This window comes from Prinia subflava, chromosome 14 (genome assembly GCF_021018805.1).
Source record: "Prinia subflava isolate CZ2003 ecotype Zambia chromosome 14, Cam_Psub_1.2, whole genome shotgun sequence".
In the NCBI taxonomy this organism is placed as follows: domain Eukaryota; kingdom Metazoa; phylum Chordata; class Aves; order Passeriformes; family Cisticolidae; genus Prinia; species Prinia subflava.
The window spans coordinates 10,127,530-10,154,742 of NC_086260.1; the positions used below are offsets into that span (position 1 = coordinate 10,127,530).

A 27,213-nucleotide genomic window follows, 5' to 3' on the forward strand; every position below is an offset into this window, starting at 1 on the left:
GCTGGACCCCTGCTGAAATGTGTGGTTGGATCTCAGTTTGCCTCCTGTGTCATTGCAGGTTCCAGCTTCTCTTGGTGGAAGGAGGCTTCAGCAGTGGCCATTGCTCAAGTTTTGCATTCTGTCTGCTGCAGGTGTGTTGTAAAAGCCTGAGGCTGGGTTCTGCTTTCATGGAGAAGCTCTGTAGCTCAGCTGATGATCCAAGTGGCTGAGGCCAAAGCTCTTGTGCAAGGCATAATGAGCAAAGGTATTGGAGGAGCAGGGAGCTGCTCTGAGAGGGCCAAGTGTCATTGTGGCTTTGCTTGATCACTGTCTTATATAAGTGCCTTTTGTCAGGCAAATTAATTCAAACACTGACACATAACCAACAGCTGAGAAATACACCTAGTGTTTGCTTAACCTGTAGGTTTTGGGGGACTGCCTCAAACAGAGTCGATGCACTCCTGAAATGAATACAGTTCAGTTAACATAGTTTAGCTCCTGGTTTCTGCTGGGTATTTTTGACCTGTTTGCAGTGGCCAAGAGGCTTACTCCAGTGTTCCTTTGAATTCCTTGATAACCAAAGCAAGATGTGTGCACCACAGTTGGAAGAGGTGAGGAAAGTGTGAGGACTATAGAAGCTGGTAAGGGAGGAAGTGGGTGATTTTCTGTTGCATATGCAACTTCCTGAGGTTACCCTGCCTAGAGCAGGGTGAGGGAGGGGGGAAAAGTGCTGAACTGGGTAATAAAGGCTGCTTTGGTTATGAACCTGCATTATGCTGACTTAATTCACCATCATGCATGAATTCATTCAGGTTCTTAAAATGTAGAAAGCCTTTGTAGCCAATGAGAAGTGGGGCTTGCCCTACTGAACTACTGTGGGCAAATTGTTTAAGAGACACAAAGGTCTCTATAAGTTTGTTGTGATGTCTTATGTACTGTGACATTTGTTCGTTCTCTCCCTTTCCAGATTCTTGGTCTGTACTTTAATAAACACAACACATTTACCTTCCTAGCTGTTTCTGACTGAACTTAGTGAAGCAAAATTACTCTCAATAAGTAGTGCTGCCTTACACAAATCTGGTCTTTCTACTGCATTCATTATTCTCCATTCCCACATTTTGACCCCTTCAACAAAACTTTTTCCTTCATTCCTCCATAGAGCCTTCTATCCTGCCTTTCTTCTCAGCAGTTAGAGAACAGATAAAGCTAATATCTTGCCTTAATCAGATCAGGGAGATGGTGAAATTTTTATTAGCCATTTACAGACTCTCTAAAATGTATTAGCATGCAGACAGAGGAAAAGAATTTCTCAAGAACCAGCAAGATCAAGGCTAAAGCTTGAAGTAGTTAGTTAAAAATAAATTGAACAATGGACAGTGAATGATATATATCTAGGAAAGGAATTCTTGGCAGTTAGGAAACTTTTTGACAATTGTTGGTTTTTTGCTAAGGGGTAAAATGGAGTTGGTTAAACCAGATGCATTTTCTAGGGCCAGGCTGTAAAGCTGGGATCCAAGAATGAAGTTCCCCAGAGTCCAAGTGCTACATTCTGGAAGGCTGACTTTGATCTTTCTCTTTAAGACTGAACATGACTTTTTTTCCTCTTTTTAATTTTTTTCCAGGAGCACATCCCCAGTGCTGTGTTACTGCTCTAGTGGGCTGAATGCAGAGGGGAGGAGGCTGCCCTGGTGAACTGCTGCCTTATCTCTCATTCTCCAAATCTGCTGTAAGCCTAAACTGAGAGATCTCAAAGGGACAGGGTGGTAAAGAGTGCTTAATCAACCTCACCATAGAACTGAGACTATTTTTAATGTACTTTGTCTCTTGAGTAACAAAGACACATCATAATTTCCAAGATGAAAATACAGAGTAAGTTTTCTAACCAAAGCAACTCAAAGATTAACCAGTACCTGGTCCTTGCTATATTTTTATATTTACAATTGGTAACATGATAGCACAAAAATTACTCAAAAAGTTTTAAAAAATGCAGCCTTTTCTGTAGTAAAGACAAGATTTCACAGGCAGCAATCACATGATTTCTCTGGGACGCTTCTGCATTACGTTATCTTTTGTGTTTTCTTGGAAAAATAGTGGGGTGGGAGGAACTTGAGCCCAAAACAGGAGTGAAATATCCTTTTGCATGGTCATGTATGGCTCAACTGCCACCAAAATCATCAGCCTTCCAGAAAAATGTATTACTGTGCATTTCCCCTGTAGCCCAGTGTTGTTTTCTCAATGCCCAGCTCAAGGGCTCTATTTTTTGTAACAATGTAATTTCGCAGTCATCTTCCTTGGAGCTGTAACCAGTTGAGTGGAAACAAAACTCTGACCATCTTTCCTAGTGATGGAAGGTGCTGCTAATTTTCTCTAGGATATGACCTCAGGTTTTAAAATCTCTCTGAGGTAAGAATGAAGGATTGGATTCCTTGGCTCTCAAACCAAAATTGAAGTTGGCACTGTCTTTCCCAGTGTGTGATATTTGCAAATGCATCTTTCGAGGCCTGGCCTCAGGCTGTGTCTGTGGGCTGGCAGGACCTACTGGAGGCTGCTGTGGTGGGCTGACAGGACCTGCTGGAGGCTGCTGTGGTGGGAGTTGGAAGTCCCTCAACCTTTCAACCACTGCTCAGCTGCCATCAGTGACACCTACTCTGTCTGTGAGTGACAGCATGTCTTGAGAGCTGGCAGCACCTGCTTGTAAAGCAGCAACCCCATCGCTGGGGATGGTGCAGTTTGCTGCTGTTTTGCTTCTCCCACATCTCTCCAGACCAGTAGCATGGTGGGTTTGAGAGTAAGAACAGAGAGTAAAGGCTGAAATCAGGGAACAAACCCAGCCATGGTGTGTACCTAGTGACAGCCAGGTGCTCATATAGGACCTGAGTATTTTGGCTGCTCTTCCTGCTTTATTATTTGAGACTGGAGTCAATTTCTGTTTCTGCAAACACATCAGTAATCACCTCCAGAGCATCTTGATGTGGGGAGTATTCCAGGCATTGCTCTCATTAGTGGTGCCTGGTTGGTGAAGGCTGGCTAATGGGACAGACACTCCTCTGGAAAGTGAGGCTTGCCATTGCCAGGGGAATGAAAATGCAGGAGGATTTACAGCAAATACAGCTACTTGAAGGAAAGGTGTGATGAGCTATCACAATTCTTTAAATGTATTTTACAGCATCTGCTCCTGTCATTCCTAATTCTTGTGCCAGGCTTGGATGTGCCTTCAGTTGTGATCATTTGAACACAATAAATCTGGGCTTCCTTCTGTTTTCTCTTGGTACCCACATGCTGACAATTTTAGGAGCTTGAATGTGAGTTGTGTGGCACCTCTGATGTGACACAGGCTAAGAGGCAGCTGGTATTAAACACCCATCCTGAAATTCCCACAATACCCTGTCTTCTTCTCACCTCCTGCTTCCCTCACAGGAAAATGCATCAAGAATGAGGAGTGAGGAAGAAATGAGGATATATAACTGTTCTGTTAGACCTGGAAGTGGATGTATGTGTGGGGCAGAAGGGATTATAGACTGGGTTATGTTTTCTCTGTTGGCTTATTGCCTCTTGACAGGAGGGTTTGTAACCTTGAGGTTGCTACTGTTCAGGTGCTGACAGCTGGCTGGATGTGTTATTGAGAGTGTAAAAGGGAGTAATAATCATCAATATGAGGAAAAATTTGAAAGGTTTAAATAATGAACATCCACACTGACCTTTGATAGAAACTGTGAAGCACATTCATCAGGTTTGATGTGGCCTGGTGAATAGGCAGACATGGTTCACCTCTTTTTCATATCTCAAAGCTGTTATTTTGGTCGCAAAGATACTGTTTGAGGTGCTCTTACTCTTCCCCTGGGTCCCCACCCCCCTCTGTGATGCAAAGATAGCTCTGCTGACCTAGAGCATCCCTTCCTTCTCATTCATTTTTCATGCTGTAGCAGATGTTTATCTTTAGGCAGGAAGTGACGGGGTTAGTCCCTGCTGAGCTGTCAGATTAGCAGAAGCTATTTGAGAGAAATCTGATTTACACTGAAGTAGCTGGAAAAGAGAATGGGGACAGAGAAAGGAAGGATGGTTTAGACCAGGTTAAGGTGCAGCTACAGAGCTAAACAAAAAGGGGCAAAAATAGAGGCAGGCATATGCATATGCATATGCTGGTAAGAAATATTTCTTGCCCTTTCTAACTTAAGAATTTAAACTCTTTATTTCTGTCTTGATCTGATAAAGGCTAGATCAGGAGGAAGGTAAGAGGTTTACAAAGGAAGACCTCGCTTGCTTTAATAATGAGGTAAATTTTCCAAAACTTTTGAAGCAGTAAAATGGCAGTGTGAGCAGGACTTTTATTTCTTCCCTCCTTTTTAAAAAGCAAAACCAACATTAAAGACCCAACAAACCCCCTTCCAAAAATTGGTTGTGTCAGAAACAAAGTGCTAACAGTAGTTTTATGACATGTGGGGTGTGCCTGAGCTTGCTGTAATGAAGCCCTTACACAAAAAGAAAAAAAAAGACTGTGGAAGAAGGTAGCAAGTACCTCCTGCAGGTCATGCTAGAAAAGCCAGGAGCTTGGTGTTCCATCTTAGATCTCTTCTTCCAAGCAGCAGGAGCAGTGGTGTGCTCAGGCCGCCTTCCTGTACAGTAGTTAATTCCTGTACTTCTGGGCTTCAGGACACAGGTCTTCCTTGTACCTGTCCTGGGTAAACAACAGGACCCACAAAACCATAGAGAGGTGGAACAGTTGTATTTAAAGAGAAAAAAAAAAAAAAAAAGGTTAGGTATGTAATATGTGCCCTCCCCAGATGATAAATCTATGTCATCAAAATATTGCCTGATTCAGGTCATGTGGTCCTACAGAGCTGTTTTCTCCTGGATATAGACTGTCTTTTACAGCTGTGCTGTTTTGATTGATTTTCACACTGCTCAGCAGCTTGGAAAGTGTGAAGAAGTCATGGTGATGCAGAAGCATCTAATGTTTGTGGATCCCCGTCACCTCATCCATCTTGATGTGCCATGGATATTCAGCAGGTCCTGGGGAAGCAGAAGGGACTGTGGTGGAGGGAAGGTGGGCTGGAAATGTCTGTGGCACTACAGCTTGAGTCTGACCTCTTGAAGTTTCTGGTGATACGAACCTAAAACTAAAACTGTGTTACAGACTTTGAGTGACAGTTTGGCTAAAACTTGACGTTCTTTTGGAAGGGACTGCTGGTTCCTGAGAAGGGGCCCATGTGGAATCACTGGGGTTGGAAAAGAGCTCCAAGATCAATGAGTCCAGCCTTTGACTGAATACAACCTTGTCAAATAAACCATAGCATTGAGGGCCTTGTCCAGTTGTTTCTTGAACTTTCCAGTGACAGTGACTCCACCACTTTCCCGGGCAGCTGCTCCAGTGTTTAACCACACTTTCACTGAGTGTGTCCAGACTGAACTTCCCCTGGCACAGCTTAAAGCCATTTCCTCTTGTCCTGTCACTTGTTACATGGGAGAAGAGACTGACTCCCACCTCCTTTCAGGTGTTGTAGAGGGTGATAAGGTCCTCCCTGAGCCTCCTTTTCTCTAAGCTAAGCATCCCCAGCTCCCTCAGCCATTTTTTGTATGATTGACTCTCTAAACTCTTCACCAGCATTATTGCCCCTTCAATGTCTTTCTGGAAGTGAGGGACCCAGAACTAGGCTCCAATAAACTGACTGTGAATCCTAGAACCCACAAAACCCCATGCCTTTTTTAATCTGCTTCTTACCCATAAGAGAGATGTTCTATCTGGAACTGAAGCTAAGTTAGAACTCCCAGAACAGCAACCATCAAGCTTCTTATTATGGGTTTATTCTGTGACCAGATGTAAAAGCATTTCCAGATGCCTCTTGTTACAGTCTGGGGTGAGGCTGGATCCTGCCACAACTTCTAAGATCAACTGCTCATGTCTTCAAGGTGGGAATTATTTGACTGTCACCTTCTCCTTAGGAGATTCAATTCACTTTTCTTCTTTCTGGTGATGAGATTGGTGCTTCTGGCAGACCAGAGCTCTGGAGAGGATTATATGAAAGGAGAATATCTTCTCTCCTGTTAGTTCCACTGCAGGTGTTTAGAAACTCTACTTCAAGAAAGGTGAAGGTGCAGTAACACTGAACTTGGGGAAAGTCCTGCAGATGGTAGAATGAAGACTGATGGTGGGTGATCTGGGGACACTTGATGTAGGCTGTAGATCTGCAGTGCTCTCTGCTGTTGCATTGCAACTCAGAATAGCTATAAAAAAGAGCTGTTAGAGTTTCAGTCTTGGTAGCCTTGAGCATTAGCCTGGACAGTACAAATGACACAAAGGAAGTAGTGGAGCTTAAAAGGACAATTATCTGTTGCAAAAACAAACAAAACCATCAGGATGTCAGACAGCTGCATTCCTTTCACACTATGCCATAAGTTAGGAAAAAGAAGATGATAATTTTCTTTGGAACAGTGAAGCTGTTTACCCCTCTCACCTTTCACCATGGCTGCATTTCTTTAGCAATGGTTTGGGCTAAAGAAATATATATATATATTTAAGTATGGGGCTATTTATCAAATACATACAATTTATGGAAGTTCTTTTTCTGGGTTAAGTGTAGGTGGCCCATCCACCTCGGTCTGAAACCTCCTTTCCCTTCCACCTCTTCCTTTGTGTTTAGGGGACATTCCTGCCACTCTGCTAAAGCCAAATTAATTATCTTGGAGCCTCCCTGAAAAAAGGTGCTGGTTCTTAAGGAGCTGGAACTGCTTTTGGCTACCTCAGAATGCCTGCTCACTCTTCATAGGATGTGGAAAGAAAGACTGCCCTGAGAAGAAGTTGGGAAAAACACTTTGAGGACCTTGGAGGTTGCTGGATGACTCTGTGATACTGGAGAGTCCAATATTTGCATTTCCTTCCTCATTGTGACAGAGGAATTTTCAGTAGTCTCTACAGGAACTGTTTATCTAAAGACTGTGTTGAAAGTTATTTTGAAATAAACATGTGTTTTGGCTATGACCTCTTTATTGCTTTTTTTGGTTTTAATGCAAGACCTTAAGGGAGGTGGGAGGAATTGCACTGATGAGATCAGCAGATACAGAGCTGGAGATTTGGAGCTCTATCCTCATCCCAGACCCCTGGCCAGTTTGTAATTTGCGTAATCCTGTGTTTGCTTCCCCTCTGTGCTTTCAGCTGGTTGGAGCACTCTTTACTTTCTGGTAACAATCTGCTCTTTGTTGCTTTTAAGGTAGAGGAGGAATTTCTGCAAGGGGGAGGCTTGCAAAAGCCTCTAGAAAGAATATCAGGGCATAGCTGCATACAAACCATTATTGTAAATAAAAAGTTTTTCAACAGATCTGTGCAGAATAAACCTGACAGTTTGTACAACATTTGACTGAGCCATGCACTGAACTAGGTTGGAGACCATACTTGTTGCCCATATCTGATATAAAATTTGTTTCATATCTGTGCTTTTATCAGGCTTGGAATTCTGGCTTTATCTGGACCTGTTCAGGACTTATTTTTTCCCCAGTCTAATTTAGCACAAAAATAAGTTCTGTTATTAAGATTTTGCATGCCTTTATTGTTCCTATGTTTCATTTTTGGTATCAAACTCAATCCAAAGTACTGAACTTTACAAGGTGGACTTGAGACTGGAAGCAGATGGAGTAAATTCTCTTATTTCTGTCAGTTTGTGTTTTTTTAAAGGCAAAGAGGAATTAATTTCATTGTCTCTGCCACTTAAGTTTCAAATAGTGATAATTCGGAACATATGGTAAGTGTAAGACTCTAGTCCCTTTTGCTGAACTGTTGTAGAGAAAATTGTATTACGATAAATAAGGATGAATCATGTGAAGAATCAAAAAGTCAGATTTTTTTTTCAGTTATTCTCTAGAGGAATATTGTCTCTTCAAAACCATGGGAATAAATGAAAATATTATTTCTAAGTCTGTGTGACCTCAAAGCAGAAGCAGCCCAATTGTTATGCTGTTCAAGGCTTGTCCTGCCTTTCGTGGTCTGTAAAACCCACAGTGATAGATTTGGTGAATTAAGAGTAAGTCTATTCCAGTAAGTGTAAGCATAGTTTACAATAATGATTTCAGTTCAAAGCATCAGAAAAGGAGAGGAAATAAACGTTATTTGACACATCAATCTGCCTTTTATTTTTTTAATCTTAGGCTCTTTTTCTCACAAAAGAGCAACGTGTTTTCTAAAAACGATGGTGCCTAGGTACTATGAGATCTTAAGATATGTTTTTAATTCAGTATACAAAACTCAGCATTTATACAGTGTGTGTTGCAAAACTGAAAACACACCAATCTTTTATATGGGAGAGCAATAGTTAAAATTTTAAATGTTCTTTTAAGTCCTCCTTAAATGTTGCTGGCTTGACTATCAGAACATTGATTAATGAAAAACTATGAAGGGAACTGCAAGAAAAAAATCAAAATTACCTTTTGGAATCCAGAGGTGGCTTTCAATATTTCAAAATATATTTACTAATATAATTTTTCCTTTTTTTTTTTTTTTAAGAGAGATTTTTTCCACAAGGAAGAAAAGAGGATTTTAACACCAAAGTACAGTGAAAATAAATATTTTTCTCCAAAAAGAGTTAAATGAGCATCCTATGGCTTAGTCTTTGAACCATTTTGGGTTTAAGGGTACCATGGGATTATGTTGCTCTCTCAGGACACTGAAATTAAACAGTGATTATTTAAAGTGGAAGCTGGAACTTCTTTGATAATCACAAGAAAGAGCTGATCACAAGCTTTAAAATGAAATAATGACATTTGCAATGCTGTGAAAGGAGCCTTTTTTTCTTCCTTGTTTGAGAGTAGGAGTCAAGTGTGTTATCTGTGCCCAGATGAGATCAAGGACTTTCTGGAATGTAGCACAGCTTTATGTGATTCACAGTCCATGGTGAAGCAATCAGTTTGTTGTAATCTCTGAAAGGGGCAAATGCTAAATAACTGAATGAGTTTTCCCCATGGTCACAGTCCTCTAAACCCAAAAGTCAATATGTGAAACACTTGGGTTTTGCCAGCCTTATGCTCCATGTATCAGCCTTCCCTCAAGGTTGTGTGTGATGTTTAATCTTGACATCCTGCCAAAGATGATGCAAAAAATCTTATATTTATATGCTCATCCATAAATGAAAGACTTACAGGTTATGAAGTTCAAGGAGTGGCCTTAAGAATAATAATGTGGCAACCCAAGAAGAAGTTTAAATATTTCTGGTATTGGTTTTCCTGTGAGAAAGGCATGTGAACGCAAGGAAGTGTTCTCTTGGTGGGAGCTGATACCTCTCCAGGTATCCAGAGGAGTGTCCCTGCAGTCTCCTACTGCCATTCTCCTTCCCAGGAAATGGTGCTGCCTGAAAAACCAGCAGTTATGGGAAGAAAGTGGACATAAAGAAATTCTGAGCAGGGACAAGTGCATCACTCATCAAGCAGATCATAGAGCAGAGCCTCTCCTGTGCCCTCTGTATTGAAGTTGCTCAATGTATGTTGCCTAGTGGGAAGCTCATTCTGTTTCTCTAAGTAGTGTTTCTCAACAGAAAAGGCCACTGTACAAAAGCAACTTTTCTTCTTTGTTTTAAATGGAAGTAAGTGGGAAGCTGTATGCAGAACTCCACTGTTTTCTTTCTCAATACAATTTCTCATTTTGTTCTGAACATCTCATCCTCTGAGAACAGTATTTCCAGAGAAATAAGATCTCTTTCCATCCAGAGTTAAAATGTTATTTCTGAAGTGAGTTTTGAAATTTTTCCATTTGGAGGAGGAAACTCTGTCTTCTGACAAAAAAAATAAAGGAAAAAAAAAAGTGATAGTTTTTTTCATTGGATCCAGAAGATTCGATTAAAAAATTAAGGAGCAAATTTTTACACAAGATTTGATTTAGAGACCCTGTTTCTTGTTGAGAACACTTGGGAGAAGAAAGATGCAGCTTACCTCAATTATGTGATGAGCAAGTTTGTAACAAAGTTTCAAATTCCTCTGCTAAAAATAAATCAATAAATAAGTAGAAATTAAGCCAACTGATAGTTCAGGACAAAAACTTTTGACACAGACAAGATTTTTCACAATTCTTAGAGATGCAAAAATGCGCAATCTCTTACTAGTACACAGTTTTGGACAGATGCCCTGTGGTGTTAAGAGCAAACAGATACAGAAATCCATTCCTAAGGGACACCAGAGTCAGTTCAGCAGGCACTTATGCCAGTGTTAATGGCTTGCTAAATATCCTGTAAACAATAGTGTTAGTAATTGCTTCATTTTTAGTTTCTTCATTCCCAGAGTAACAAATTACGAAGAACTTCTCTAAATCTAACTTTTATCTTTAAACCCACTGCTATGATTAGATGAGTCAGTTTGTTCTACCAATTGTTGTGAATATTTCAAGTATAGGAACTGTACTCTGACACTGAAAGATGGCCTGTGAAGGTGTTGTTGAGGTTTAATTACAGCTGTCAGTTAAGTACCATGAAGGCCTAGTGGATGGGGAGGAGGATTGGAAAAATGGGGTAAAACCTCTGGACAAAGATTTTTTTATCTAGGTCTGATAGACCTTCAAAAATAAATGATTATTTAAAAACTAAAACAGGCACAACTCTCCTCTCTACCCCCCCAAATTATTAAGAGTGATTCTCTTGGAAGAGCAATGGAGCCTGACTTTTTGAGTCTCTTCTTAGACTAGTTTCAGTGGCTTTAACTGAAAATTTCAAGGTATATTGAGAGGTGAACCTGCAAAAATAGAGGAGATGGAGAACAAGATACATTTTAGTATGGATATCAACCAGTTCAAATACCAGTTCAAACAGAACTCTTGGGCTTGATGAGGAAGCACAGTTCAGTATGCCAGACTACAAATAATTTAACATTTTGGTTGGTGTCTTTGTTGTTCTGTAGTCAGACGGGAGTTGTAGGGAACTAGCAACAAAGCAAGAAGAAATAGAAAATTATTTGCATAATAAATAAGAGAAATTAGCTCAGCTGATGACATTCTAGCAAGGTTTCTGACAACCTGAAAAACTAAAACAAACAGCAGTTGTTGGGTAAACTGGCACTGTTGACAGAGAAACAAGGACCCTTAACGATAATGGAACACTTTCTTCTTGATGCAGACTGGCCCAGTTTCTTTGACTTCACTGATTTTTGCCTATTCAGCCTAGTCACTAATGTGATGCAGTGGCTCAGTTATTTAGTTATTGCTTGATTTCATGATTTCCAGTTGTTTTCTGGTACTGGAAGTTCTTTGGATCATGTTTGTGTGGGTGCACATGTACATAAATTTGACCTGCACAGGAAAGTTACTCGCTGAGAGTTCCACACGTGGATTTGGTTTGGTCTCCATCACTGAAGGTGATTACTGTCAAGGGTAAAAATGATGACCATGTGCTATTGTGCTTTTGAGATTAATGTAAAGGCAAGTTTAACTCTCTGTTTCACTCCCTAGTTAAGTCAGTGACTCTCTGAGGCCTGAAGGATTCCCTGCCCTGTGTAAATATCCTAACTCTCCTAAAAATTTTTGTCATAATAGAGTTTAAAAAACCCCAAAAGTTGTACCTGTTCCAGATTTGGGGGGGTAAAAATTATTATGAATCAAATGTATTTGTGTTCAGTCTCTCATTTTCAAGGGACAGCAGTTTGTACCAGTTCTTTGTTTATTGGAAAATATTTGTGTGCTTTCAGAGGCCACTGAGTCAGAGAGCCATACGGAGCAATTGAAATTACAAGCAAATATTTTCCTCTTTCATGCAGTTAAGTGCCTAATAAATCCCTATAAACCTGAGCTTTGCTAAATGAGACAGCATCAACAGGCTTTATTAAGGCTGGACTTAATTTACTCCACAGCCACATTGAGAACATCTGGCAGTGAGGACCAGTCCTAAAGTGAATGTAGAAGTCACCAGAGCTGGCTTTGAGGCCACAGCTGTGTGCCAGCAGCTCAACATGAGGATGGACTGGGCTGCTGCCAGGTGGGACAGCAGGGCCCACTGGTGGCTTTGGCAATGAGTGGTTCAGGAGATGCTCTGAGCAGCAGAACTCCTTTGCCTCAGCCAGAGCAGGAATGATGGAGTCCTGCTGCACATGGGGCATCCCCTCCTGCCTCTGCAGCACCTGGTGCTGGAGAGCAGCAGAGGGGTTGGTGCCTCTGCCACCCCTGTCCTCCACACTTTGGAGGTGCCAGTCTGTGCCTGTGCTCCATGGTACCCTGGCAGAGGTCACCTTTCCCACCCCATGAGGGTGATGAGACTGGGAGCTGAGGATGGCAAGGGAGGAGCAGGGGAGCCCTCCACAGATACTCCATGGACAGAGCACCCATAAAGGAGAGATACATGAGTGTCCCAGAAGTGTAGGTTCTGAGGGTGTCTGCATAAGCAGGATGAGTCCTTGAGGCAATGGGAGAGGCTAGAGATAGAGTACAAAAGACAGACTGATCATAAATCCAATTGTTTTTGGGTTCCCCAGGATGCTGCTTCAGATGACAGTGCTGTGGGTACCACTTGTCCCCTCCAGAATTCTCTGTATCACGAGAAGAAAATGACATAAATTCCATCCTTTTCTTCAAGAGGTAAATTGAAAGATTCTCCTTTTACTCAGAAAACTGTACCTTGGCTGTAGGAGGTGGATTATGATTTCAGTTGGTGTCTGAACCCAAAATAACTGTCTGGTGTAGCTCGGTCTTAGTGCTTTAAAGTGTAGGAGAAGACTGTGGTGTGGTGCACAGAGATGTACCTGGTGATGCCAAGGCGTGACACATCCTTCCCCTTTCCCCATTGCTTTTCACTCTCTGTCTCTGCATTTGTTGCTGTGCATGGCCCCTTCCCCTCAATGGATTTGGATTCAGAGCTGTGCCCAGGTTTTTCAAAGCCCACATTCATGAATATGGACCGAGACTGACTACCAAAGAACTTGTTTATGTGGGCGCAGAACTTGGCAAGGTTTTAAATTTATCTTTTGAAAGAAGACCAAAGATGCAGACAGATAACTACCTTTTTTATTTTTTTTTCCCAGTGTTCTTAACACTTTGCAGACTTGGCTTAAAAAGTATATAATTTATAAAAATAAAAGGTGGCAAGAAGGAAGATTTTTACACTGGACCCATACAGTGTGTCCAAAATCTTCTGGTTTCATTTCTGGCTGGTTTTAATTTATCTTGATTAAATTTTCTTCATCTAAGCACTGAAGACAGTGTCCAAGTTGATAAAAATAAACTGTCATTGCTGTCATCTTCGAAGCTTTGCATGTGGGAGAAAAGTTTCCTTTTTTTAACTTCTCAGAAAGGTGTTTTCTGCTGCTCAGAGCCAAGGCACACTGGATTAGAAAATGCATGCATTTCTACACCCATTTCCAAGCAAAATATTATTAAATCTGAGGAGCTTCTTTACGTCAGTTGGAATTTTTGTCACAATTACAGAATGTACTTTTAGACTGACTGAAATGTGCACTTAAAAAAAAGCAAAAGCTGAACAACAACAACAAAAAAAACCCCAAAAAAGCATGCTCTTTAATATGCAGACATGTAGGGAAAGAGTGTGGTAATGAATTTGGCTTAGTTTGTTGAGTCTTGGCCAAGTCTTGATCTCAGTTATGCTGGCCTCAGCTGAGTTGCTCCAGATTTTCACCAGTCGACTGAAGCCAAACTGTGTTCTTTTGTCCTTTAATATTTATTAATAGTTTAGGGGCAGGAAGTGGGGATAAATTTTAATTGTAAGGATATAAGAATCCTGTCCTAAATCCACAGTTTCAAAGTGCTTCCAAATATGCAACACATACTTTCAGTCACTGGTTACCTGGTCTCACAGGTGAGGTGTTCCAAGACTTCCTACGTATTCTACCTTTGCATAGGTAACACCTTTTGCATAGAAGTGAAAAAAATGCATCACTGTATCTGTATGCCATGAAAACTGTGAAATGCCATGAAAGCTGTGAAAGCTCTTCCTGAACATTTCAGTAACTGCCTTATTGTAGACCGTGGATTAACATCCCTGGGCAATGTATGTTTCTGTATATTTAATAGCTTTAATGTTCCCAGCTATGTGCAGTCCTTAGGACTTTACTTTTGAACAGTTTTGCCTTTGAAGTACAGTGTTGATACACAAACTTATCAAATGCAACAAGTTATTCTGCAGTATTTCTGGCTTCCTGAGGTAGAGAATCTGTAATATTACATTTGTGTGAGTTTGTATACACACCCCCATAGTGGGGATATTGTCTCTGATTTTTTGCGTGGGTACTTACACCCATAGTGGTAGCAGGAGAAAAATCACTTAGGCCCTTAAGCCTTTATCCATGCAAAAGTATGTTAGAAATGTTCTCAGAGATGGCAACTCAACAACCTGTGCCTTTATATTATTGGCATTGTCCCTGGCATGCTGTTGGTCATCCAGCACTCTCTCAAGCAATTCCTTGGCATGGTTCAGGAGTCAGTGCTCTTTGGCACCAGTCTCCATAGGTGTGACCAGCTTATTCCAAAAAGGAAATTAGTTAATAGTGTGACTGTGGAAAGCTGCCAAGCTTTGTTGTTAAAGAACAACCCAAATTTGTGAGAAGCAAAATAGGCCTTCTATGTTTTATATTAATTAGCTTTTTTAATACTAGTAAAATAATCAGGAACAACTCTTGTTATGTTGGTGATGTTTGCTAAACCAGGGCACAGTTAAAATATTCCCCCAAAAACCAAAACAAAAGAAAAAAGTCATGGTACCTCTGTGGGATGCATTGAGTGTCCTTGAATTCCTTACTCCAGACTCAAGTTACTCAGCAAAAATAGATAGGGTTCTTCAAGAGTAAATCCAGAATGTTAGAGATTACCCTGGTGAAACCTTTTCACAGAAAGGATAATAATGATGTTTCATTGCTGTGCCAGTCAGAGGTTGACCAAATTCAGCTGTTGTCAACCAGAGCAAATGCTCTTTTCCAAAGGTCTTGCATCCTGAGACAGCTTTGTTGTGAGGGAGAAAACATCGTGCACACACACACACACACACACACACACATATATATACTGTGCAATATACTATATTCACAATCTCATCCCATTTCCTTTATTTTGTACACTATAGTTTAGAGATAATGATGTGAGCATTACAGGACAGAATTCAAGATTATTACTATTTAATAATTTCATTGATTGGTGGTTTTGGTTGGATATTTTTGGTTTTATTTTCTTGGGTTTCCTTCCTTCCCTGAGGTTTCAGCTTCCTTATTGTCATTCTTTTGCCTCCATATGGTGTTTTTTGTAGTTGGCAAGCACTACAAGAAAGCTGGCTTTCTTGGAGGCATCAACTGTAAAAAAGTTTGAAAATGAGGTACATTTGCAGAGCTTTTCATCTTTCCAGGTGGTCTGAGGACTGAATGGAAAGGCTTCAGGGCTGAGAGCCTCAGTTGCAGAATAGTTTGTGTTTGAAGGGACCTTTTCAGGCCCCTACAGTGAGCAAGGACATCTTCAACTCTATCAGGTTCCTTGGAGCCCTGCCCAGCCTGGCCTGGAATGTTTCTGGTGATGGGATATTTCTGGGCAACCTGTTCCAGTGTATCACCACCCTCACTGTAAAACATTCTTCTTCACATCTAATCTAAATCAATCTTCTTTTAGTTTAAAAACATTACCACTTGTCTGATTGTGATTCTTCTTGGGCTACTGGAACAGTCTCAGCACTAAAAGACATTGAGAGAGTGTGCATACTGTCCTATCAGTAACTTATAAAAGACACAATGATGGCATCTGAATTAATATCACCACAGTCCTGGTGGCTTGATCAGCCTAAGACAGCTGTCAGGGAGTCCAGCTCAGGGAGCTCAGGTTCAGGCTTGGCTCTGTTTGGCAAAAACCAGGAGAAGCTAATCAGTGTGAGGCATTGTGATTTCTGATAAGGGGCTGTATGATCTTTGGATCCGATCTGGCAAACTTTTCACCCAACTTGTGTCCTTGTGGTCAGCCACACCTTTGGGGTGTTGCATGGAGAGGTGAGACAGAGACCCTCTGTAGGGTCCAGAGACACTCAGGTACAGCAGGACCACACATTCATCTTTCCCCTGGTACTTGCACAGAACTCATGTTTAAGACCCTCTTGCAACACACATGGTTTGGAGAGTCCTGACAAAGGACTCTTTTGGAGCCAAGTGAGACTCGGCTGCAGGGAGGGTGCCCACTGCAGATGCTACTGGGGATGAAACAGAATTGCAAGCACTTGTAGGATTAGTGAAGCCACCTGGCATTGTACTTGAAAAACATTGGAATTTACCCAATTCTACTTTGTCATTAAGGTATCAGGGCAAAGACATGCTTTGCATTTCTCTCATGTTAGTCCTGACTCCGTGTTCCTCTTGTGAACATTCTCATTTAGATGTGCTCAGACTTCCTCTGTGCTGTCAGAGGACAGGACTTGGCTTGTTTGCTGCAGACCTGTTATTTACTCTGCCTGTTTACATAACCTACAGGACTGGTAACAAACTGTGATTGCAGTTACCCTGGAATAAACCTGGAGTAATTTTGGTGCAGCCGTTGTTACTTTTCTCCAGAAAGTGAAGTCATAAATGTCCCCTTCATCTCCAAGCTGGTATCAAACCAAAGACAGAAGGCAGTGGACTTTCCTAGCTGAATTCTTTAGATCACTACAAAACCTCTTAGGGACAGGTCAGCCAATGAAGAAAGAGATTCATGCGCAAAGACACAATTTTGTGTAATAAAGATGGGGGGATTTGTGGTAAAAAAAGTCTCAAAATGGCTCTCAGGATAGCCTAGCAGCTTGTCTAGACTGATCTAACTTGTACAGTTTTGCAAAAGGAATAATCTTGTAGCTCCCATTCTGCTCTCACTCTTAGATTGCTTTAGACATGAAACTCAATTGTTGCAGTAATCCTTTGGTGTAAATTAAACCAGAATCAAGTCAGGTGTTTGAGAGCAACACCTGCAAAAGAAAGAGACTTTCAGCATCTCTTTCTGCCCTTCCTTTCCCCCCACATTAACAGCTGTGAGAGTTCACATTCCAGGCTCTTAGACTGAGACTCTCTACTTTAGGATCATAGACATTCATAGAAGTGCATGAAAATTGTGGTGATCTTTCCTATCCAAAGGAAACCGTAGTTTTGGTGTATTTTTTTATATTAACCCTGCCGCCTTCTTGACTATACCGTGGAAAATGCCCTGGTGAAAGTTACTGCCAAACTGGGCATGAAATAATTAAAGGATGCTAATTATAAAACAGTGGAGGCCAATGCTATCACTGTGCCTGTAAGAAAAAGGTGTTTTAATATTTGTGCAGACATTTAGTGCAGCCTGTGCAAATCATCTTGAGTTGTGGAGGACTTGATCTTTGCACTTCCATGTGGTACCCAGGAAGTGACAGCTGTCTGAACACCCCTTGGGGCCTTCTGCCCCGGGCTGTGCATCCAAATGCTGTCTACTCACAGCAAACTAGTGCTGCCAGGGAGGAAAATCATAGAAGGGTGTCTTGAGTTACTTAACCAAAACATGTGTATTCTATTTCATCTGTAAAAAGCAGTTGGGAGATGGTTTCTTTTTTCTTTATATCTTGTAACTTCAGAGTGAGGGGGAGGGTGGATGCCTTCTGATAATAGACCAGCTGTTAAAATCAGGTGGAACAGTGTTTCTTATCTCTTTCATCAACCTCATCCACCCTCTGGGGGATATCTTCTGTTAATGGGCCGTTAAGGCTCACCAATGACATGACACATTACATCATCCCACTGTGAGATGCACTACACAGTGGGGAGGAGCAAACCATTCCCTATCCAGATAAAAATGGGGACACAGGGACCCCAGACATCCTCTTTTCCACTGGATTCTCAGAGGAAAACTGGACTCATCTCACTGCCACTGAACCTGTTTACAGGATCATCTCTACCCCAACACAACCATATCTGTCATCATCTCTTCTCCAGCAGAACCACATCTGTCACTCCAGGAGGACTTATTTGGACAGCTTCCAACACCCTGGCCGACAGGGTATCAGGTCATATTCCTGACTCTGTCAGGGTTTTTTAGGACTTTTGTTTGTTTGCTCGCTTGGTGTTTTTTTGTATTACTGCATTTGCATTTTTAATATTCCTAGTAAAGGACAGTTATTCCTATTCCCATATTTTTGCCTGAAAGCTCCTAATTGCAAACTTATAATAATTTGGAAGGAGAAGTTTTTACATTCTCCGTTCCAAAGGAAACTCCAGTTTTTCCGGACAGATACTTGTCTTTCCAAACCAAGACATAGGGTCATATTGCATATATTAAGGACTGTGCTCTGGTTTCTGGCCTCCCTTCTCTGGGTATTTTCCACTACTGAACTTGGTTGCATTTATAGTAAACAAATGGAAGTCCAAAGTAGTTTAGGAAATGTGCACTGGAGTTGGAATTGACCCAAGAGATTATGGGTTTGCTGCGTTGTTTGCCGTTCTAACTGAATGTTATCCACTATGATTTCTCTGTCAATATCCCAGACATTTTTGGTAGTAAGTGGACTTTGTGTACACAGAGAAGTCAAGACAAATGCAATCAACAGAGGCTTATCTGACCTTTTCAGGCAGCTCTTTAGCAGCAGAATTTAAGAACACTGGCAAGGTTTGTCTGGTAGCTGCTCCTGGTATTACCCAAAGGACATCAAAGTCCACTCAGAGAGCTGGCACATTCCCACAGTGTAAATGTTCTCTACCCTTTAGTACCACCTTCACCACCTTAGATGGTTTAACGTAATCTTATTTATGGCTTGAATACATTGTTTCTGGACATTAAGTACCAGCTTAAGAGAAGGGATGGGGTTTTTTCCTGTTATCCATAGCTGATACTGTGCAGCTTGGCAGGGTTTGCTGCTGTATTGTCATGGACTGCAGCACATGAAGCAATGTTTGGAGTTGTGGTCCTCTTCACTCTTGTTGATGATTTGCTCTGTGAATTTTGAACTTTATCTCTGTCTGCTCCTCTTTTTCTGTTACTTCCTTATCTGGACTTGCTTATTTAAATAAAAACACCTTATGGCAGAGATGGCCTATTGCTGTGGGAGAAATGCTGCCTCTGCTGATATAAGTAACAAAACCATACTTGAATTGATTTTGGAGGCCAGATCTCACTCTGTGTCTATATGGTGTAATGAGAAGAGACCTTGATTTTTTTCTGGAGCCTTAAGGTTCTACTGAATTAATAGTAACAAAGGAGACAAAAGGAATATATGGGAAAGTAATTGCATTTTGGTTTTACATTTTGGTGGGTGCCTGTCCATTTCCTTCTTGTTCTGGAACTTCCTTACTCTTCTACTCACTATTTCCTCTTGATCTCTTTCCAAAGGCACTGATTCCAGTTTTTGACTGTGCCAGCATAAACATGGAGATGAGGGAAGTCATTCCCAGATTACACCTATCAAACAGAGTCTCCATCTGGGAGATGAAGATTATCCACAGGGTATCAGGTCAGGCTGATGGCAGTAAAGCTGCTGCCCTGTGACATCCAGTGCCCGGAGAAATCAGAGCTGCTTCTGCTGTGCAACACAACAGTTCCCATCACGTACTGTGTGCTGTGCCATGGGCATGCTATCAAAGCCCTCACTTTGTTGGGAACATGAATAGGGTAACTTTATCTTTCTGGTGCTCCCCTTTTTGCATTCTCAAAAACTTGATGTTCTCATCATGAGAGAGATTCCTGATTTTACAGGTGATTCTCAAGAGTACTTCAGTGATTCTCAGTGAGTACCTCAGTCTTAGAGGAGACTTCTTGGGTTTGACAACCTCAGGTCCTGTAAGAGACAGAGTTTTATTGATCAAACTCAGATCTAACTGATGCTAGAAATAAAGTTGGGTACAGCCACATATACGGTAGATTACAGTGACATTAATAGTGATGCATTTTGCAACCACTAGTGTTGAATCACAGATGTTCTCCTCTCTCAGGCTCTCTCTGGAAGAGCCTTAGTTGAATTTACAACAATACACATCCTGGAAGAGGGAAGTTCTCTGAATGCTGGCCTCAGGGTAGCTTTATAAATAAACTGTGCTATTTTAAATCTCTGGGATTCCTTGCAGGAGAAAGCGTGGTGCCCGGTGTATTTCTGTTCTGACTGAGCTATGTTCCTCTAAATGCCCTCTTGCTGCAGTGGTTGATGCAAGATTCTTCTGCCAAATGTGTCTGTTCTCCAGAGCATCTCACAGGTTCATTCCTGCTGGCCTTTGTCTGAAGTTGTTCTCAAGGTCACACCATGCTTCCTTCCTTGTTTCCAGTAAGAAAATACAAAAAAGATGCTCACAAAGGAGAGCATGAAAGGGCAGAACTAGCTAGCTGGTGGAATCCTGGCTGTTGCATGCCTCTTGTTTGTTCATCAGTTCCTAGATTAGTTACAGGAGTGACTTCAATCTCTGATGTGACTTTTTCTTCAAAGCATTCTTCTGCCTGCTTGGCCAGGCATTTCTATTCATTCCTTTTCATTCACTGGGGCTTCCACTAAAATTACCTGTTTATAACATTTGTGTGCCTTTCAAATAGCATTTTTAGCATATGTCTTTTTACAAATAAAAATAAATAAATATTTCAAGTTGACATGCACTGTTTCACCCATGAGCCTATCTAAATTTTCACATCACTTAGACAATTGATGACACTTTGAAAATTCAGTTGAGTTGCTGCTTGGCTGGGATGCTAACTTGACATCAGACAGGTTTTCATGGAGCTTTTGCAAACTTTTCCAATGTTAAAATGATTGTGTTTGATAGAATACTGACAACAGGTGTCCTGTTTTTGCCAGCAGTGGTCTCAGACTGGCTGCCAACACACGCAGTGTTAGCCAGCATACCACATGTCTTATATTTTAAAATTCTATCCTGTAAAAGAGCTGAGAGGCTTTTAAAATACCTATTAGCCTCTAATGGGAACTGCACATGACAAGAATATGTGAAGCTGTAAAGCATGGTTGATATAGTCTTTGTTATGGGTTGTATGCTGTTTTTTGTAGGTTAAAATATTAATATTTCCACTCTTTTCAGCATTAGTTGGTCAAGCCAGGTATTCCATCCAGTACTTTCAGAGATGCTTCAGAGCATGGTGTAAAATCCCACTAAATAATTATATGATATCATTACTAAGAGACACTTTCTTCTGAATTCCTAGCAGCTAATGTTTGGCTGGTAGGTATCTCACATCCTACTTAGTATCACAGTGAATATATTTCTCATTATCTGTTGAATCCTTCTCTCAGTCCTTCAATGTGTTTCATTGAATCTCAGAGTGCTTGTTTTACTTTTATCCTGTGCTGTGTGTTGGGGGAATGTCTCACCAGTTGGACGGAGGGGATATGTTCTGTGCACAAATAATCTCCACCATGACTCATGACTCTGCCTTGTGCCTTGTCCCCCTGTAACAATAGAAGGAAGTTAAAAGTGGCCAGATGGAAACTGGCTCTTTCACACCTTTGGAGAAAAGGCCACCACTGTGGACATTCATAATACAGAGCTGACTGAAAAACCCTTCTTTAGATCTTGACTCAATTTCAGAGACTCCCATTGTCAAGGGGAAACTATCCATTTGTATGAGCTGCTGCAGGAAAAGCACTGAAAAAACTGGAAAGCAGATACATCTGGCAATGCCTTATGTTTTCTAGTAAAGATATGAAGAATTCAGTGACCTTTTTAGCAGTAACACATTTCCACAGAAAAGAAATAACTTGAATATATTGCAGATTTTTGTCCCAACTAAGGTATTTCACACAGTGAATGGGTCAGAATCAGGAGAGAAAAGAGATTATTGATAACAACAAGTGTATTTTATGAATTTAGTCTGTAATTCTTTTCATCTGTGTTTACAGAGCAAGTCTAATCAGTTGTCTTTGAACTGAGATTTTTCACACTGTGCAACTTTTATCAAACTCTCACCTTTCCTGTCATCCCTAACTATCCTCTATAACTCACACCACAGAGACGCAGATCAAGAGATGTGTCCTTGGTGGTGGAGAAAGAAAAAAAAAGCTTCAAAGACCAGAATCTAGTACAAATTCAGTCAGAGAAAAATATCTTATTAATGAACCGTCTTTGTAAGAGTCTGATTTTTGTGTTGACATCGAAAGGTCTGAAGTATTGCACTTCTAGTTATGAGCTTGTATCAGTAGAGAGAAATGGAGAATCTGTTTTAGAGCAGAGAACCTGAAAAATGCAGTGTTTCTATGTTTTAAGTAGTTTTTATAGGTCAGGCTTTTGTTAATGCCATTAGGTTTTCTAATCTCATTTCAGCCAAGCATTTATTTTGCAAAGTGTAGTAGTGCCAGAAGATTAGCCAAACTGGGGTTAGCATTACAACCTACAGGCATTAACTTCTTCAGTGCCAATGGCAGCAGCAGGAGCAGGAGAAATGCCAGTGTGTGCCTGCTGTGAGCTCAGGAGATGCAGTAGTATGTGCAGAACTCTGTGGTGGTTCACTAATGCCAGTGTGTTACTCCACAGAGAACATTAAAGTTAAATCTGGAAAGAAATGTCTTTCTGCTTATTTCTGACTCTTAGCTAGCTGATTTATTTGTTACAGCTCATTTTTTTCCCAGAATGGCTTCTCAGCATTTGAATAAATCTTATATTATAGCTTGAGAAATGAAAAAGGAAACTGTTTATTTCTCTCTACCCAGCCCTGCTGGATGTCCACAGAGGAGACTTTTAAGAAACTGGGCACATGCTTTAAGCTTTCAAGTAGCTCAAATAGTAATTGTGCCGTGGGTTATTGTTAGAGTTACAATGACAGAGGCTAATTAAAAAGAATGCTGTAGCCTTTTAGGAAGAAAAACAAGTTTAATTGGTAACATCCCACATGTGTTCTGCCAGAGTCTTCCTCTCATCTTTTCCTAACTGGTTTTGATTAATGTAATTTAACTATAATTTCTCTGTGTAACTTGGCTTCTAAGATTCTTTCTGCCAAATTGCATTATCATTCTCTGCTTGATGGAACTGTTTACAAGTGTCATTTTCAGAATACTGTTGTGGGAAGGCACTGTATGCTTGCTGCTACTTAGTGTTCTTTCTCACTAGCAAGCAGATAACCCAAATTTAAAAAGTATAGAGCAAAGAGAAAAAAAAAAACCCGCCTCTTTTCTCTGCATCCTGGAGTGCTTATATTTAAGGCAACTGTTTACAGAGTAACTGTAGGCACTCTACTTTTGCTTTGACATAACCCACAAATCACCAGTTTAAAGCAAAACTTTGTAATTGAGTAGCAATGTGGATGCAGACACAGGCTGAGAGTTTACCTCCATTCTTCATCTCCCTCCCATGAGCTGCCTTTGTTCTGATCCTGCAAACCACACTGATCTGTTCCAGCAGCCACATTCCCCTGGTGCATCCTTCTCTCTGTCACCTGTTTCCTGGGGGCTATCTTAGATGTGGCTATCTAGTGCCTGGAAAATCATCTGTCTTAAAGGAGATTTTGCAGCGCAGAGTATAGGTATGAAAATGTGATGGTACCTGATATTATTTCTAGGCAGACAAGGAAACAAAAGACTGCTGGTACCTTAGTGTATTGTGTTTTGATTTCTAGAGTTAGAAGGATCTTACCTGTGCTCTAAAAACTCCAGTTCTCTCATTTGTAATAGGTGGACTGTGGTTAAAATACAGTTTTCATTTAGTTGTAATCCACCATAGCAACATCTTCACCTCAGCTGGATGACCTTGCTTTTGGGGAAACAAATGACCTTGGTTCAATGACTTCCTGGGTTGTAGATGTGGTCTCCTTACACAAGGTGAAGAATATCCAAATGTAATCCCCCAGCAGCTTGTGACAGATGTCTGTGTTAATGGTATGCAACTTGCCGGGGTTTTGAAAGAAAATCAAGTTTTTCTTTTTCTTTGACTTCCAAAACTCCCATCAAAGTTTAGATGGGACATAGATGGAGATCTGGGTTCTGCTAATCTGGAATTTAGGTCTTGCAGTTCTGTGGGTTAGTCCACCAAACAGATAGGTCAGCATGAGACTGACTTTCCAGGTACCCAATGGATGGAGGGTACAACTTCTTGGCACACCATCTGGACAGTTCTCAACTCAGTAAGGCCTCTCCCTGTGCCTTGGCCATGCTGGTAACCCTCTGTGCAGTTTTCTGCCACATGATATCCTGATAAATTCAATGGGATTTAGTGCATAGCAAGTTTCTGTAGGCCTGGACCTTATGAGAGGATTTAGGAGAGAAGCTAGAACAGCTGTTGGAGGTGGTGTATTTGCTAATAGAGAAACTGTGCCATGCAGGGGAGGTCAGGCAGGCAAAAATAGTGCCCATATGAGTTTGATTGCTGCATGCTGCGTGTGCTCCAAGAGGTCTTTAGGCAGTGTGGTTCTTTCTGGAGCTGCCACAAAGGCCAGAGCATCAGTCTGCTGTGTTTTTTCTCCACAGCTGGTTACATTTTGGGGAAAGTTCAGATAGGGCCAAAGGTTGCCCATTGTGCCTGTTTTTTAAGGTATCCCATTAACTTAGAAGAGGTTCCTGGTGATTTTCCTTATTCTTGAGTGTCCAGCAGGAGCTGGGCTCCAAGGCTCTGAATGTTGGTCCTGAAATCTACTGGATGAAGTGTGTGTGTCTCTGCATGTCCTGAAGCAACCACCCTTCAGTTTTTGAAGCCTTCCTCAGCAGAGGGAAGGTCTGTGTTCCAGTAATCAAAGCCCTCAGAGCTCCAAATGAGTCCCTTGGGTAACCAACAGATGGGTGCAGAGCAGAGCTTAATTCAGCCTCTGGAAAGAAGTATTAAACCTAAGAAAAAGATTTTAAAAAGCCTTAGTTCCAGCCATATTTACAGCAGCTTTTCTTGGTAGAGTCATAGCCTACACATCTCTGTCTTACCTCTGTGGGCAGCTAGTGAGGTCACATTAGTCCTTTCTTAATCTGAGTTCACTACTGAACCTCAGAGATGAGGAGAAAAGGAACCACTAATGCAGATATATTCTGGTTTAAGGATACTACTAAAGATTACTGGGAACATAATCTTGCCTTCATATATGGAGATACTATTTATATTAAATTTTGGGCTGTAAGGCTGTTGCATAGCACTCAAAGTTTCAACTGGGCTTCACTAGCTGGGAATTTTGATTGTTTTATCTTCTAGTGCATTGATTTTAATTTTCTTCCGTATGGCTTAGAGCAGTTTGAGGAGGGCATTAGAGAATTTGTGGCAGGTGAGCTCTATCACCAGCACCATGGTGGAGGTGTGAGCACATCCAGGCACTACTCAGCACTCCCATTTCTGTTTTTAAAACTTCCCTTTATTACTTAAGTCAGGATCTGGAGAGGAGCAAGGTGGAATAGTAGGAACAGTTTTCACTATGATTTACTGGGACAGTTTCCTTGCTCTCTTGAGGTCATTGCTTGAGTGCTCAAGTAGAAGCTGCCTATGCACTGATGGCTCAGCACATGCAGGAGAGTGGAGTAGCTCCTTGCTTGATAAACATTTCTGTGAAGAAAGAGGCACTGCCACATGGTTTTGTGGTTTTGAGTCCTATGCACTCAGGTTTTTATCATTCTTGTTCCCCTATCCTCCAGTATTGTCTGGGACCTTGCTAAGAGACTTTTCATGTATTTCAGCACTACTTGGGACAATAAAGATCAGCAATGAGAAAGTTTCCACTGTAGGTTCTTTCTGAGCTCGCTGGGGATGTTGTTAGCTTCTCCTCCCCATGTCTCTAAAAACAGAGAGCCAAAAACAACACTGAGTCACTCCAAGCTTGCTCTTCCCCAAAGCACAAGCAATATTCCCCACCCCACCCACATCCAGGGATGTACTGCTGCACAGAGTCTGGGAAGGGCTGCGAGCTGCCTGCTGAGCACATTTCTGATGATCCTTGCATATGGAGTTTTCTTTAGCTGCATTTTGCATGGTTCTTCTCAGCTGTGGCACAGCATCTATGCAGGTGCTCCATCCTGCATTGAGGAAGGAAGGAATTGAAAGTGACGGGGTTGTAAAGATCTGGTGCCCAAACTGATTTGGCTCATGTTTGCCTGGATTGAGAAGTGCTTGTATGAGCAGCCTGGCTGGCTGTGTGTTATGAGCAGCTGTGGTGCATTCAGGGCCACGTTACATCTTCAGAAGGATGTTTCTGGAGTGCCTCTCTGAGCACAACTGGGCTGTTTGCTGACTGGTTGCCTTCCCTCAGATGTACATGTAGAGAAGGTTTGAAAGAAACCTTCATGTCACTGAAAGCAAAAATTGCTGGCCAAAGAAGTCTGAGTGTTTTGTGGACTTTTCCTCCCTCAGAATATTTACAAACTGGATTTCAGGGACATGGTGCAAAAGTTGCACTGTCCAATTCATGTACATGGAATGGAGATGGTCTTGGAATGGGCCAAGGAGAAGGAGCAGACTGGGAACAGCTTAGCCAAGGCACCTCACCAGGGGATATTTACTGCTGAGGACAGCTGGGCCTGTGCCTATCCCCATGTATTCAGGGGATGCTTCAGCTGCCCCCAGCCCCATGGAAGTCCTGCAGCTCCTATCAAGTGGGTGTTTTACTTTGATTCAGTATTCAGTGGCACATGATTTATGAGCTGTGCTCTCTGATTTATGATCTGTATGGCTGGCAAAGAAAGCAGGATCAGGCACTTGGCTATTGTGCAAACAGGGATGACACATAATATCCAAAGAACACAGGAAAGATAAAATTACACAGATTGTTGAAATACTCTCCTCAACTGTGTTGCTCATGTGGATGAGTAAAATAAGAATAAAGGTTGCTGGGGTTTGTGCAAGTTGGCTTTTTAAACTCCATTTCCCTCCTTCATTGCCTAGATCAGCCCAGCCAGCATGCTGGACTCTTCAGTGTAATTTGCAATTCTGAATTTGGACATCAAAAATTCGGGTGTAAAACCATTCCTTGGGTTTCTACCAGCTAATGGAATTGTTTTGTAATTTCACTTCCCAAGTTCCAAATAAAATTTGCTTTCCTGACACGCTACAAAACTCGGGCTTCTGACTTGCTGGACATTTTATTACTTTATTAACATTTTCCTGAGTATTTGTTTGAAGAATGGCCTTTTTCATTGAGTACTTGTTAAACCTCAGCAGTGGAGATTCAGCCATAAATTACGTGAGAGGAACTAAGCTGGGGAGGGGGGAATTACAGACTTGGGATATATGCTGTCCTGTGACAACAGTAGGAATTCAAAGTGATTTCACTGAAACCTGTGGTGTAATTGAGAGTAGAATCCAATCTCTCTAATTTCATCAAAGTAAATACCAAGCGATTATAATCAATATAATCCTGGACTGAGTTCAATCATATTTGATTGGTTCTGCTGCTGAGCAGTGTGGCAATCCCTGTTC

General features: G+C 41.4%; 1 long non-coding RNA gene across 1 annotated transcript in view; it reads left to right on the forward strand.

Annotated features, from left to right (window-relative positions):
- Positions 1–459: 459 nt before the first annotated feature.
- LOC134558178 (uncharacterized) overlaps positions 460–27,213 on the forward strand; it is a 68,999-nt gene continuing 42,245 nt past the window's right edge. The window contains exons 1-2 of the long non-coding RNA XR_010082294.1: positions 460–590; positions 1,602–1,705. This is a non-coding gene — a long non-coding RNA (uncharacterized LOC134558178). The remainder of the gene's footprint in view (positions 591–1,601; positions 1,706–27,213) is intronic.